Consider the following 12525-nt stretch of genomic DNA (forward strand, 5'->3'; position numbering starts at 1 on the left):
GCTCCGAGCACATTACACACGCGGCTCCGCTCTGCACACATTACACACGCGGCTCGGCTCTGCGCACATTACACCCGTGGCTCCGCTCCACGCACATTACACCCGCTGCTCCGCTCCGCACACATTACACCCGCTGCTCCGCTCCGCACACATTACACACGCGGCTCCGCTCCGCACACATTACACACGCGGCTCCGCTCCCCGCACAATACACACGCGGCTCCGCTCTGAGCACTTTACACACGCGGCTCCGCTCCGAGCACATTACACACGCGGCTCTGCTCCGCACACATTACACACGCGGCTCCGCACACATTACACACGCGGCTGCGCTCCGTACACATTACATACGCGGCTCCGCTCCGAGCACATTACACACGCGGCTCCGCTCACATTAGGCTGGTTTCACATTAGCGCTTTTGTGCGCAGCGCATCGTGCGCACTGCGCACCTATGTTTAACATGAGGTGCGCATGGTCTTGCGCACACTTGCGTTTTCGTGCGCATGCGTTTTTTTGTCTTTCGCGCCAGACGCAACATGTTGCATTTTTGGTTCCGCCCTGTCTCGTCAAAAAAACGCATGCGCACGCTTGCGCACGGAATGCGCAAAAACACCACAATGGAGCCTATGGGAACGCATGCGTGTGCATGGTCTTGCGCACGCTTGCGTTTTTATGCGCATGCGTTTCTAAGATAAACACGTCTGGAATGTGGTCTAGACAGTAAAAAAAAAAAATTAAAACAAGGTGATAAAATGGTGTGGGCACTGGGATTCCACAATACTTAACAGACTGCTCAACGAGTGGACACACAGCTAAAAGCACAAGCTGCACCAATGTAAGTATGAAAAACCTAATGTCTGGCTGAAATTTCAATACATTTCTATGTACTTATGTCTCTTTTTTTTTTTATTGCAGCATGTCTTCATCTGGTGACGAATATGTCCCCGGGACAGGGCAAGAGGCAGAAGAAGTGAGTACCATGCTTCCGTATGGATTGGTAAAAATATACACATGTGGTTAATTTTTTTTGTTTAATTTTCAGACCTCATCCTCCACCACGCCACCACCACCGGAGGAACGGCAGGAGCAGCAAGGCCAAGTGCGGGCGGGAAGACGGGATGTAAGTACAGACGGACTGTTTTTTTTTTTACTTAATTTCTATGCTGGTTTATTTTTTTTTTGGAACTGTATTGAAAATTCTTTCAGGTGTTTATTTTTTTTATGTTTTTGGTAAATTTTTATTAGTATTTTTTGGTAATTTTCCTTGGTTTTTTTTGCTGCTTTTTTGGTTACAGATTTTTTTTAAACTTAATTTCTAGGCTGGTTTACTTTCTTTTTTTTTTGGTAATCATTTTTTAAAGTATTTTTTTTTTATTTTCATGGTTGTTTTTTTCAGTGTTTTTTGCTTTTTTTGCATTTATTTTCATTTAAAACAAAATTTTTTTTCATGGCTTGTGTATCAATATCTAAAGCTCAAAGTGTGTGTGTGTGTATGTGTATGTTTGTTTGTATGTTTGGGTATATGGGCACGGGACTATGGGATGGCGGATATGTATGATGGTATATGGGCACGGGACTATGGGATGGAGGATATGTATGATGGGTATATGGGCACGGGACTATGGGATGGAGGATATGTATGATGGGTATATGGGCACTGGACTATGGGATGGAGGATGTGTATGATGGGTATATGGGCACTGGACTATGGGATGGAGGATATGTGTGATGGGTATATGGGCACGGGACTATGGGATGGAGGATATGTATGATGGGTATATGGGCACTGGACTATGGGATGGAGGATGTGTATGATGGGTATATGGGCACGGGACTATGGGATGGAGGATATGTATGATGGGTATATGGGCACGGGACTATGGGATGGAGGATATGTATGATGGGTATATGGGCACTGGACTATGGGATGGAGGATGTGTATGATGGGTATATGGGCACTGGACTATGGGATGGAGGATATGTATGACGGGTATATGGGCATGGGACTATGGGATGGAGGATATGTATGATGGGTATATAGGCACGGACTATGGGATGGAGGATATGTATGATGGGTATATGGGCACGGGACTATGGGATGGAGGATATGTATGATGGGTATATGGGCACGGGACTATGGGATGGAGGATATGTATGACGGGTATATGGGCACTGGACTATGGGATGGAGGATGTGTGATGGGTATATGGGCACGGGACTATGGGATGGAGGATATGTATGACGGGTATATGGGCACGGGACTATGGGATGGAGGATATGTATGATGGTATATGGGCACGGGACTATGGGATGGAGGATATGTATGATGGGAGCCCAGCTGCCAAATTATCCTCAACCAGTTCCCACAATCCATCTCTTCTGACCCAGCAGTCTGGACTATAAATGTGAACCATTCTTAGGGGTGCACGCATGTGGGGGTGCACGCATCACAGAAGCAAAGCGTCACGAAGATAAGCGTCGGGATACAGCAGTTATTACATGGCAGTTAGTCAGGACAGGAGTCAGGTAACCCTCACTCTGCTGTCCCTTTTAACCATGTGCTTTATTCCTATCCTCCTATGTTCTCTTGCAATCCACTTTCACCGACCAATCCCCCCTCCATCACAACTCATATACATCAGCTCCTCTCTCTTTCCTTCTCCCATGTACAGCTCCCATGCACTTCTCACCTTCTTAAAAAGCCTTAGCCCATCTTGCCCAAACACACTGCACAAAAAATCTTCATACAATTCCAAAAACTACTTGCTCTTTATCTTCCTGCTCCTACTGATTTCAGGGGACATCTCCCCCAACCCCGGTCCACCATCCCCCAACCTCAACCCCTACCCTACCTCACATCGAAACCTTAATAATCTTACTAATATTATTTGCACTCCTTCATCTCCTTCTTTCAATTGTGCCCTTTGGAATCCACGGTCTGTATGCAACAAGCTTCCTTTCCTACACAATTACTTTCTGAAAAACTCTCTGAATCTGTTGGCCCTCACGGAAACCTGGATTCAGGATTCTGACACTGTCTCTCCTGCTGCCATTTCCCATGGTGGCTTACAATTCTCCCATTCCCCGAGACCGACAGACCTGGTGGTGGAGTCGGCATACTCCTGTCCCCACAATGCACTTTCCAGGTCATCCCCCCAGTTCCATCACTCTCATTCCCTTCTTTTGAAGTCCACACCATCAGGCTCTTTCGTCCCCTCTCCCTCAGAGTAGCGGTCATATACCGGCCCCCAGGCTCACCCACCCACTTCCTGGACCATTTCTCTGCCTGGCTGCCGCACTTCATGTCCTCAGAACTACCAACCCTTATCCTGGGAGACTTCAACATCCCCATTAACAGCCCCACTTCCACATCTGCATCCCAGCTTCTATCACTAACCACTTCTCTAGGCCTCTCTCAGCTCTCAACCTCTGAAACACACAAAGACGGTAACACCCTGGACCTGGTTTTCGCCCGGCTCTGCTCAATCTCCTACATAGATAACTCACCGCTTCCCCTCTCTGACCACAACATTCTCTCCTTTACACTCACAAATCCTCGCTCACCCCAGCACCCTCCTACCTACCATTCAGTCAGAAATCTACAAGCCATTAACCCTCATACACTTTCAGACTCCCTACACTCATCACTGTCCCCAATCTCTTCTTTGTCCTGTCCTGATCTGGCTGTACATCACTTCAATGACACTCTTAGAAGTACCCTTGACCAAGTAGCTCCCCTCACCCTCAGAACCTCCAAACACAGAGTGAAACAGCCCTGGCTCACATCGCAAACCCGATTTCTCCAGCGATGCTCTAGGTGTGCTGAACGCTTATGGAGGAAAACACGCACACCAGAAGACTTCATACACTTCAAATTTATGTTAAGGACATATAACTCTGCCCTTCACCTCGCCAAACAGACCTACTTCACCACCCTGATCTCCTCACTATCCAACAACCCCAAGAAACTTTTTGACACCTTTCACTCCCTCCTCAGGCCAAAAGCACAAGCCCCTATCACAGACATTTGTGCTGATGACCTTGCCTCCCACTTTATAGAGAAAATAGACAATATCCGTCAGGAAATCCGCTCCCAATCACCAAATTCAGTGACTCCCATCCCTTCCTGCATTCCCCCTGGCTCACTCTCCACATTCGATCCCATCACAGAAGAAGAAGTCTCCAGGCTCCTCTCCTCTTCTCGTCCGACTACATGCACAACCGACCCCATTCCCTCACATCTCCTCCAGTCTCTCTCCCCAGTCGTCACAACTCACCTAACTACAATCTTTAATCTCTCCCTCTCCTCTGGCATTTTCCCCTCCTCCTTCAAACACTCTATCATTACTCCATTACTAAAGAAACCCACCCTCGACCCATCCTGCACAAACAACTACAGACCAGTCTCCAATCTCCCCTTCATCTCTAAACTCTTGGAGCGCCTGATATACTCACGCCTTACCCGTTACCTCTCCACTCACTCCCTCCTAGACCCATCACAGTCCGGTTTCCGCCCCCTACATTCGACAGAAACTACACTCATCAAAGTGACCAATGACCTTCTGACAGCAAAACGTAATGGTGACCACTCTCTGCTCATTCTTCTCGACCTTTCTGCAGCTTTCAACACTGTTGACCATTCTCTCCTACTCTCTAGGCTCCAGTCACTAGGCATTAAGGACACTGCTCTTTCCTGGTTCTCCTCCTATCTTTCCGACCGCTCCTTCAGTGTTCTGTTTTCTGGCTCCACTTCATCTCCTCTTCCTCTCACTGTTGGGGTACCTCAGGGCTCAGTCCTTGGCCCCCTTCTCTTCTCTCTCTATACGGCCCCAATTGGACAGACCATCAGCAGATTTGGCTTTCAGTACCATCTTTATGCTGATGACACACAACTGTACACATCATCCCCTGACCTTACCTCCGCTGTACTACAGAACGCCACTGACTGTCTGTCTGCAGTCTCCAACATCATGTCTGCTCTCTATCTGAAACTCAACCTCTCCAAAACTGAACTTCTTCTGCTCCCACCATCTACTAACCTCCCTAAATCTGACATTTCCCTCTCTGTGGGTGGCACCATAATAACACCCCGACAGCAGGCACGCTGTCTGGGTGTTATGTTCGACTCCGATCTCTCCTTCACCTCCCATATACAATCTCTTGCCCGCTCATGCCGCTTACACCTAAAGAACATCTCTAGAATCCGCCCTTTTCTCACCATGGAAACAACAAAAACTCTCACTGTCGCCCTGATCCACTCCCGCCTGGACTACTGTAATGCTCTATTAATTGGCCTCCCTCTCACTCGACTCTCCCCTCTCCAGTCTATCCTTAATGCAGCAGCCAGGGTTGTCCATCTGGCTAATCGTTACTCAGACGCGTCCGCTCTTCGCCAGTCGTTACACTGGCTGCCAATTCATTACAGGGTACAATTCAAAGTACTTGTTCTCACCCACAAAGCTCTCCACAGTGCGGCACCCCCTTACATCTCCTCCCTCATTTCTGTCTATCGGCCTAACCGACCGCTGCGCTCTGCAAATGACTTTCGACTAACCTCTGCCCTAATCCGTACCTCCCACTCCCGACTCCAAGACTTCTCCCGTGCTGCGCCAATCTTCTGGAATGCTCTACCCCAAGATATTAGGACCATCCACAATTTGCATAGTTTTAGGCGCTCGCTCAAAACGCATTTGTTCAGAGCGGCCTATCACATTCAGTAATCAAAGTCATGTTATGTTTGTGTGTGTGTAGCCCATTCACTATCTCCATCTAACCCCCACCCCCTGAAGATGGCTGGACCGTCATTGTAAATACATCATTGTAAATACAAACCTATGCTTTGTATCTCCCCCACCTCATTGTAGATTGTAAGCTCCACAAGCAGGGTCGTCTTATTTCGCTTTAATTATTGTATTGTTAACGTTGTTACTTATGACTGTTGTGTTTGAAACTGTTCAACTGTAAAGCGCTGCGGAATATGTTGGCGCTATATAAATAAAGATTATTATTATTATTATGGGCACAGGACTATGGGATGGAGGATATGTATGATGGTATATGGGCACGGGCCTATGGGATGGCGGATATGTATGATGGTATATGGGCATGGGACTATGGGATGGCGGATATGTATGATGGTATATGGGCACTGGATTATGGGATGGAGGATATGTATGATGGGTATATGGGCACAGGCCTATGGGATGGAGGATGTATGATGGGTATATGGGCACGGGACTATGGGATGGAGTATATGTATGATGGGTATATGGGCACGGGCCTATGGGATGGCGGATATGTATGATGGTATATGGGCACGGGCCTATGGGATGGCGGATATGTATGATGGTATATGGGCACGGGCCTATGGGATGGCGGATATGTATGATGGTATATGGGCATGGGACTATGGGATGGCGGATATGTATGATGGTATATGGGCACTGGATTATGGGATGGAGGATATGTATGATGAGTATATGGGCACAGGACTATGGGATGGAGGATGTATGATGGGTATATGGGCACGGGACTATGGGATGGAGTATATGTATGATGGGTATATGGGCACGGGCCTATGGGATCGTGGATATGTATGATGGGTATATGGGCACGGGCCTATGGGATCGTGGATATGTATGATGGGTATATGGGCACGGGACTATGGGATGGAGGATAATTATAATTTTCTATAACTAACCACAGTTCTACTATGCCCGGGCAGCGCCGGGCTCTTCAGCTAGTTTTCTATATTTTTCATTTTAAAATCTTTCAAAGATTAATGTTTGTCTTTCTTTTCTAGGCTCCACAGCGGGAGGAGGACCTCGCCCTGGACAACGACGAGCTCATCCGTCTAGTCCAGGAGCAAGTCCCGTTGTGGGACACCCTTCACCAACTGCACTCGGACAACGTGGTGATCCGGCGGCTCTGGAACGAGGTGGCCGCATCGCTGATGGATGGCTGGGACAACGCCTCTCCCCGGGTCCGCAAGGATTTTCGTAAGTATTTAAATGCAGTGTGATGCAGCAGTGACCTTGGCCGGGATCACCCAACTGTGTGTGATGCTATTAACTCCATGGAGTTTCTATCATCACACACAGTTGGATGATCACAGCCTCCAGTGCATAGTCTTACTTTTTTTCTTTTCCCCACAGTGAACAAAGTCAGAACCCGTTGGCGCTCGATGAAGGACCGCTTCAACAGGGATATCCGTCAGGAGAATCAGGTTCGCAGTGGTGCTGCGGCAAGGACCGGCACGAAGTACAGATACCATCGTGCCTTGGCATTTTTAAGACCGGTCCTTGCCTCCCGAACGTATTTTCTAGTTGTATTGTGTTTAATTCTGTGCTTTTCTATTCCACAGGAGTTGGCAATTGTTAATTTATGGTAGTAAATTATTTCTTTTCACAGCACCTGGAGCAGCACCCTGCAACCTGGGCCCGAAGCGGTCCTTCATCAAGCTGCCCCGGACCCCTCCCAGCCATCCATCAGCGAGGAAGCACCTTGCAGGTCTGCACCACAGTCATCTGGAGACCAGGAAGCTGGTCGCTCAGGTGTTCCCCTGTCCCAGGTCTCTGCCACTGGTTTTGCGGGCACTTCCCGCCAGCAGCGGCAGAGGACCTCGGACATCCCTCTCATGCCCGAGTTCGTTGAACTGAGCTCGGTCTTTCAGAGTAGCCTCAAGGCACTCTCCGATAGACTTGAGAGTGGTTTCCTCCTTTTGGACCAACGCTACAAGTCTATCGAGGGTCGCCTTGAGCGCCTGGAAGTCGACCTCGCCAGACCAGCGCATCATTTTTATACACAAATAGCTCGGGACACGGCGGAACACCTTACCCCTGACCTCCAGTTGACTGTCATGCAGGCCTGCAACAATGCTTTTATGCAGGCTATGCAGCAGAGTAGGATTATGCAGCAGTCAGCGGTGGCATTTCCACCGGTGCCACCCCTGACTCGTTTTACAGCATTACCTACTTCTGCTGCATATCACTACACAGCCACCACACTTCCAAGCCTCGCCGGACACCAATATACCGCCCCAAGTCTGAGTGCAGCTGGACACTTACCCGCCAACACCATGCCAAGCGCTGCTCCTGCCTGGCCCACCACTGCTGCCGCCACTACCACTGGATGGCCCGTCGTCACCACCCCTGCCTGGAGCGCCGCCACCACCACCACCACCAGCGGGAGGACCACCCCGGTATGGACCGCCACAGCCACACCTGCATGGACCGCTACCACCACCAGCACCACCACCTCGGAGCAGCATCAGCTGGGGGACCCGCATTCAATATTTACGGCCCCTGCCAGGACATCCACCACCACCAGCATGCCACAGCAGGTACAAGATCCTGGCAGGCGGTCCACAAGCGCCAGGCGGTCCCCCAGCTCCAGCCGGTGCACAGCCTCCAGGCGGTCCAGAGGCTCAAGGCGGTCCAGAGGCTCAAGGCGGTCCAGAGGCTCAAGGCGGTCCCCGGGGTCTAGCCAGTCCTCAGGCTCTAGCCGCTCTAGACAGGACAGCAGCAAGACGACGGGCCACTGTCATAAAAAAACAAAGAGGAGGACTCTGACCCTCCCTCCTCCCACATCACAACTTTCCTTGCCTCGGCTCCCTTCCCCCACTTCTTTGGTTCCTCCTTCCCCTAGAACCCCTTACTCCACCCAAAGCCGTTCCTCATCCCTCCACACCCCCCAGTTTCCACCAACTAAGTAAAATAAATGTTAAAGTTTTATTTCAAAATAATGTTTGGTTATTGTGTCTTTCGCCGCCTGCACACACTGCGCCGTACACTATGGTTTGTTTTTCTTTACTTTATACCGGATGGTCAGCCATCCAACTCTGAAAGGGATACTATATTTCAGATTTTTCTTTTTTTTATTATATATATATATATATATATATATACACCCATATATATATATATATATATATATATTTACATATATACACACATACATATATATATATATATATTTTTTTTATGGTGGTTTCCCTTTCTTTCCTTTAACCTGGGCAGGTGAGTAGTGGAGTTTATTAAGACACAGTACACTGGGTACAGGTATAAAAAAACATGTATTTTATTTTTTACCAAACAACAAAACTATTAAACCATTTGATCCTGCCATGCTACACGACCCACATCGGATAAAAAGAAGTCCGCAAATTGGTCCCTCATTTGGGCAACTTCGACTGAGGACCGAAGAGGGTGCTGAGTAAAATCTGGCAAAGGGTTGGCAGCAGGCTCATCCATGTCAAAGTTCGGCCGCTCCTTTGCCATAACAAAATTGTGCAGAACCACGCACACCTTCACCACCTCATCCACTGTTTCCAGTTTGAGATTGATGGCGGTGCTGAGAATTCGCCATCTGGACACTAGAATGCCAAAGGCGCTCTCTACAGTCCTGCGAGCCCTCGTAAGCCTGTAGTTGAAAATTTTCTTGCGGTGGTCCAAGTCACGGCTGGAGTACGGCTTCAGCAGGTTTGGGCACATCTGAAATGCCTCATCCCCAACCACTACAAATGGCAGTGGTGGAGTTTGGGTTTGGGGAAGAGGCCGTGCCAGTGGAAAATTGAAATGGTTGCCGTACAACCTCCGGCCCATATCAGAGTTCTTAAAAGTCTGGGAATCGTTGCCCCGTCCGAATGCCCCTATGTCCACCGCCACAAAGCGGCAGTCTGCATCCGCAATGGCCATTAGTACTGTGGAAAAGTACTTCTTGTAGTTGTAGTACTCAGAGCCACTTCTTGCAGGTTTTGTGATGCGGATGTGCTTCCCGTCCACCGCTTCTAGGCAGTTCGGGAAATTGCAGACTGCCCAGAATTTCTCCGATATTTGAAGCCACTTTTCGGCAGTGGGCAATGGCAGAAACTCCGGACACAGAACATCCCACAGAGCCCTGCAGGTGTCGGCAACAATCCCGGATAAAGTAGAGATTCCCAGCCGGTACTGGAAATGCAGGGATGAAAGACTCTCTCCAGTTGCCAGGAACCTGCAAAACATAAAAAGAAAAAATAATTATATTTCTGTCTTGGGTATTACTAAAAACACTGAAAATAAAAAGTACATGGCCTAACTATTTTGCATGTTTTTTTAATACAACATAGCAAAAAATTTTTTATAAAGGCTTGGGATTAGTACATGCCAGAAGAAAAACCATTATGCAAAAAAGCAATTTCCCAAAAATAATGTTAAAATTCAATAGCCAAAAAAAACCCGAATTTTTTGGCCAAAAAAAAAAAAAATAAAAAAATTGAAAAAGCAAAAAAAATTATGCAAACATAACAACATACATACCGTAAGGTGACAAGGAGCCTATCTTCGGGAGGAATGGCACGCCGGAGCTGAGTGTCCCGTCTCCGGATGTTTCCTTCAACCATACCCAGCAAGTCAAGGAAGCTTTCCTGGGACATCCGTGTATAGTCAGCAAATTTCTCCGGGTTTTCCTGTAGCTCGCTGTACAGCGTGTGATATGCTCCACGGCTTGCCCGGAGTTCAATAATTGGATGCCTCCAAAACCGACTCCGCTGCCGTCTCTGCTGTCCCTCCCTCTCCCTTTCTTGCTGGCAACAAAAGACATACGCCTGAGACAGCGCGATGTCAAGATCCAGCTTGAAGCGGAAATTATCCAGACGCAGGTCCATCTTGACACCGGAAACAGCAGCAAAATCTGATGAATTCAGCAGTACAGGGTCTATAAAACATTCCAATGACACAAGCCCACTGGTGACCCATTGGTGTTCAAGGATTTTTCTATTGTGAAATGTCACACCTAAAAACGCATGCGCATAAAAACCGCAAACGCATGCAAAAACGCATGTAAAACGCAAATAACGCTGCGTTTTTTTGACGCATCAGCGTGCGCATGACGTAAAAAAACGCGCGCTTGTTTTGCGTTTTTCTTTGCGTTTTTTATGCGCCCGATGCGCTGCGCAAAAAAACGCTAATGTGAAACTAGCCTTACACACGCGGCTCCACTCCGCACACATTACACACGCGGCTCCACTCCACACACATTACACACGCGGCTCCACTCCACACACATTACACACGCGGCTCCGCTCCGCACACATTACACACGCGGCTCCGCTCCGCACACATTACACACGCGGCTCCGCTCCGCACACATTACACACGCGGCTCCGCTCCGCACACATTACACACGCGGCTCCGCTCCGCACACATTACACACGCGGCTCCGCTCCGCTCACATTACACACGCGGCTCCGCTCCGCACACATTACACACGCGGCTCCGCTCCGCGCACATTACACACGCGGCTCCGCTCCTCGCACATTACACACGCGGCTCCGCTCCGCGCACATTACACACGAGGCTCCGCTCCGCACACATTACACACGAGGCTCCGCTCCGCACACATTACACACGAGGCTCCGCTCCGCGCACATTACACACGCGGCTCCGCTCCGCACACATTACACACGCGGCTCCGCTCCGCACACATTACACACGCGGCTCCGCTCCTCGCACACTGGTGACCCATTGGTGTTCAAGGATTTTTCTATTGTGAAATGTCACACCTAAAAACGCATGCGCATAAAAACCGCAAACGCATGCAAAAACGCATGTAAAACGCAAATAACGCTGCGTTTTTTTGACGCATCAGCGTGCGCATGACGTAAAAAAACGCGCGCTTGTTTTGCGTTTTTCTTTGCGTTTTTTATGCGCCCGATGCGCTGCGCAAAAAAACGCTAATGTGAAACTAGCCTTACACACGCGGCTCCGCTCCGCTCACATTACACACGCGGCTCCACTCCACACACATTACACACGCGGCTCCACTCCACACACATTACACACGCGGCTCCGCTCCGCACACATTACACACGCGGCTCCGCTCCGCACACATTACACACGCGGCTCCGCTCCGCACACATTACACACGCGGCTCCGCTCCGCACACATTACACACGCGGCTCCGCTCCGCACACATTACACACGCGGCTCCGCTCCGCTCACATTACACACGCGGCTCCGCTCCGCACACATTACACACGCGGCTCCGCTCCGTGCACATTACACACACGGCTCCGCTCCGCTCACATTACACACGCGGCTCCGCTCCGCGCACACTACACACGCGGCTCCGCTCCGCGCACACTACACACGCGGCTCCGCGCACACTACACACGCGGCTCCGCTCCGCTCACATTACACCCGCGGCTCCGCTCCGCGCACACTACACACGCGGCTCCGCTCCGCGCACACTACACACGCGGCTCCGCTCCGCGCACACTACACACGCGGCTCCGCGCACATTACACATGCGGCTCCGCTCCGCTCACATTACACACGCGGCTCCACTCCGCGCACATTACACACGCGGCTCCGCTCCGCGCACATTACACATACGGCTCCGCTCCACGCACATTACACACGCGGCTCCGCTCCGAGCACATTACACACGCGGCTCCGCTCCGCACACATTACACAAGCGGCTGCGCTCCGCACACATTACATACGCGGCTCCGCTCCGAGCACATTACACACGCGGCTCCGCTCCAA

The 12525-nt window shown here is 49.9% G+C and overlaps 1 protein-coding gene and 2 long non-coding RNA genes across 3 annotated transcripts in view; all 3 read left to right on the forward strand.

The window, feature by feature from the left end:
- Positions 1-12525, forward strand: part of LOC141060473 (uncharacterized) — a 190916-nt gene that overhangs the window by 69144 nt on the left and 109247 nt on the right. The window lies entirely within an intron of this gene.
- LOC141060498 (uncharacterized) lies at positions 592-1120 on the forward strand. Its single transcript, XR_012222711.1, has 3 exons — positions 592-836; positions 917-971; positions 1044-1120. It is a non-coding gene; the product is annotated as an uncharacterized lncRNA (long non-coding RNA).
- On the forward strand, positions 6856-7620 carry LOC141060495 (uncharacterized). The gene is made up of 3 exons (XR_012222708.1): positions 6856-6999; positions 7156-7315; positions 7412-7620. It is a non-coding gene; the product is annotated as an uncharacterized lncRNA (long non-coding RNA).

This window comes from Dendrobates tinctorius, unplaced genomic scaffold (assembly GCF_039654945.1).
Source record: "Dendrobates tinctorius isolate UK_male_01 unplaced genomic scaffold, ASM3965494v1 ptg000237l, whole genome shotgun sequence".
NCBI classification, from domain to species: domain Eukaryota; kingdom Metazoa; phylum Chordata; class Amphibia; order Anura; family Dendrobatidae; genus Dendrobates; species Dendrobates tinctorius.